At 31.2% G+C, this 3,739-nt stretch overlaps 1 long non-coding RNA gene across 1 annotated transcript; it reads right to left on the reverse strand.

Moving 5' to 3' along the window:
• Window positions 1-807: 807 nt before the first annotated feature.
• On the reverse strand, window positions 808-3,110 carry LOC139865976 (uncharacterized). The gene is made up of 3 exons (XR_011765182.1): window positions 2,996-3,110; window positions 2,243-2,379; window positions 808-870 (listed from the first exon to the last, which is right to left on the reverse strand). It is a non-coding gene; the product is annotated as an uncharacterized lncRNA (long non-coding RNA).
• Between the last annotated feature and the right edge of the window lie 629 nt (window positions 3,111-3,739).

Below are 3,739 nucleotides of genomic sequence, written 5' to 3' on the forward strand. Positions count from 1 at the left end.
CGACGAAATGGGCATCGAAAACGTAGGACCCATTGGACCCGAAGAAAGGACCCGTTGGACCCGTCACTTTTTCCTTGTGTTATAAATAGTTCACTTTTGGACCCACAACATTTCTTATGTTTTATAAATTCGGACCCTACTGGACCCTTTACTGGACCCTAAAATTAAGACCCAATGAACCCATTTTTTAGGTTATAGGTTTGACTTGCCAGGCATACATACCGTTTAGTATAAGAGTTGTGTTTGGAAGAAGAAGAAGAAGAAGAAGAAGAAGAGCGCATGTATGTAATTCAATCTGGTAGGTTAGGCTAAACAAATGAATTAGATAACTAAAAGTTAATTAAAAAAAATAAAAAACACTGGTAAAAGCATGCAATTAAACGTGTGTCCCACTAACTATCTAAAGTCACTAATGGTTTGGAACCAAAAAGACGGTTTAAAGATTCACTCAACAGATGCAAATGACATATAATCCCGTTATGCCAAATGACATAATAACTTTTCAAATTAAGAAAACGACGTTAAACACCTTTGCTATAATAAATGATTATTAAAATTAGGGAAATTGAACATACAATATTTTAGAACTTACTTTGTATGTCAACTTTGTTTGATCAACCATAAATCCGTTTTAGACATCCATTTCACATCACCTAAAATAAAATCAAAAGATGTTTACGAATAAAATTAAAACTATCAAGTGAAAGATAAGTTAAAAAAAAGTCGCACAACATACATACCCGCCATTGTAGTCGAGAAAATAGGCAATAGGAAATCCAAACTCTTTTAAGTTTAGTTTACTTGAAAACAGATGTTGTAGGGCCTTCTTGACCTGAGCTGGCCTCGATAAATAGAGGCTGAATAAAACATCTGAAAAAAGAAGGCTTCTTTGTTATCAAATAACCCATATTTCTTGAACAATATCCTTAAACGTACATTTGATATAAAATACAAACATGCTTAGCATAATCAGCTATATATATAGTGCAAGGATCAAATGAGAACCTTTTTAGGCTGGAAAACACTGACAACTAGTTGTTCTAACAAAAAAAAGAGGGCGCACAAAATTGGAGTTGTTAGAACATTTTTGTTACATGCACAGAAACCAGTCTGTTCTACATAATGTTCTACATTCAATTTCTACATTTTAGGGTTTAGATTAATGATTTAGAGTTTACGCTTTTTTAGGTAGCTTTCAAGAGTTTAGGGTTTAGATTGAGGGTTTGGATTTAGCGTTTAACAAAAAAAACATTTTAAAGTTGGTTTTGGGTTAAGGGATCTAACACTAAACCCTAAACTCTAAATCGGGCTAAATTTAGAAAATAACTTATATCGAGTAGTTCTAACAAAAACAGAGTAGTATAACAAAATTGAAGGAATTCGAACATGTTCTAAATAAGCCTAAAATGTGTTCCCTACTTAATTTTTGTTACAAGTAGGAGTTCTCAAAGTTCTCTCATTAAAAAGGTTCTCATTGGATCCCCTCTCCCTCCCTCCCTCCCTCCCCCTCTCTCTCTCTCTCTCTCTCTCTCTCTCTCTCTCTCTATCTATATATATATATATATATATATCAATGTTGCAAAAGTTGTAACTCGGGAGAACTCGGCCAAACAATTTTTGAGAGTTCTCGGAGAACTCGGGGGCACTCGGGAGAAATCAGTTGTTGACTAACATTAACTTTTTAATATAAAAATAAATTTTCAAATATACGTTTATAATAAAATTTAGGCTTTTGAGATGATCTTTATGATAAATAATATAATATATAGCTACAAACAAGCGTTTATATAATATTTTAAAATACATAATATAATATATAACTACAAAAATTATGTTGATCGAGATATTGACCGAGAAATTCAATAAATCGGATACGGACCGAGAAGTTGACCGAGAAATCGGCCGTTGACCGAGAAGTAGACCGAGAACTCGACAGCCTGATGAATCCGAGTTATCGCCGAGATCTCCCGGTTCCGATTTTTTGCAACTTTGATATATAACAACCGATCCAAACACCACCTGAAAGGCTAATAATAACATTTTGGATTTAAACCTAATGACGTTCCTTAAAAAATATGGAATACATGATACATCATCTGATCCTAAATTGTAAAAAACCATGTACGCTATGTACTCTCCAAGGTAATGTAAGTATACCTCTACAGACATAATGATTTGACAAATAAGTACTTATAAGTAGGATATTAACAAAACTATCCAAGAGTGATGAACTAGAACTTACTTGCTGTTATGTAGAACACGATTCCCAGGTACCATTTCCAGAAGAATTAGGTTCAAACTAACACAAGCAGACCCCGGCACCATTTACAAGAGAGGTATGGGGTTCAAAGGAACACTAGCGGTTATCAATACTCCTCACTGTTTCAGTTTAAAAAAATTGAAAAAATAACAGAATTAAACACAAAATCCATCCATTTGAGACTACAAATACCATGATTTTTTATATCACATATGTACATATGTATTACAAATCTGACACTTGCTTTGCTTTGCCATATGCAAGGATCGCAAAACACAAACTAAAAAATAGATTATAACAAAATAATTAAAAAGTCCTTAGATCTGAAATGTTATACATATTTACATACACACACACACAAATACATAAAATAAATATTAAAAAACTAGCAAATGAGAAAATTTAACATATGATAATTCCATTTAGGACTCCAAACACCATGAATTTTTAATTTTGTATATGTATCCAAAAACTAGCAATTTTTTGCAATATAAATTAAAACAACTAAAAAATTCTTGCAACGATTGAAATATCCATAACTAAAAAAATTATTGATAACTTAGATCTTAGGAGAAAACTAATAACTGATAAGGCCTTGTCCCTGAACTGATGTATTGCGCAAACGACAAAAACATAACCAGATCCATAAATAAATAAATTTATATATTTATATAGTACAACAATTAAAATTAAAATAGAAAAAGAGAGAGATTCAAAAATATGTGTATGAATTACCTTAGGGAAGCTGGTAGACGATGAACGAATATATTCTTCACGAGGTGAAGAAGGGTCACGGATGACAAAAAAACCAAAAGTAGATCTGAAATAAAAGCTAGGTTAAGACTTAAGAGGGCAGGTATGTGTATTTAAGGCAAGACCGATTAGATTTAAAGTATCATATCACGTGTCAGATTTTTTTAATAATATAATACTCCGTATAAAATTAAAATTAATTAAAATATAAAATTAAAATAAAACGGCGTAATAAGTACGTAATATACTCCTAAAACATACGGAGTAATAGAATAGAATTGAAATTAAAATTTAAAATTTAAAATTAATAATAATATTGAATATTGATTGATATTTGATTTTAACATTAACGACTAAAGTGGTCAGTGGCGGAGCCAGGATTTTAGGTTGATGGTGTCTAAATATAAACTGAAATATATCGAGTTTCAAAATTTAATCGACAAAGTATGATTAAGCACGGACATAAAAATAATTAACTTACCCACCACACAAATGTCTCGTACGATAACTACTGATGAAAATGAATGATCATTAATGAATGAATGAATGTTATTTTTTAGTCCAATTTTTACTGGTCGCCTACATATATAAATAAATGAATCAAATTTATTTGGCAAGTCCATATAGATAAAGAATCATGTCTCGCACTCCATCTGCCATGTTAGAATTATTGAATATAAATGTAATCCAAAACTACAATTTTAATAAACTTTCATAACTTACATT

This window comes from Rutidosis leptorrhynchoides, chromosome 9 (genome assembly GCF_046630445.1).
Source record: "Rutidosis leptorrhynchoides isolate AG116_Rl617_1_P2 chromosome 9, CSIRO_AGI_Rlap_v1, whole genome shotgun sequence".
Classification (NCBI taxonomy): Eukaryota; Viridiplantae; Streptophyta; class Magnoliopsida; order Asterales; family Asteraceae; genus Rutidosis; species Rutidosis leptorrhynchoides.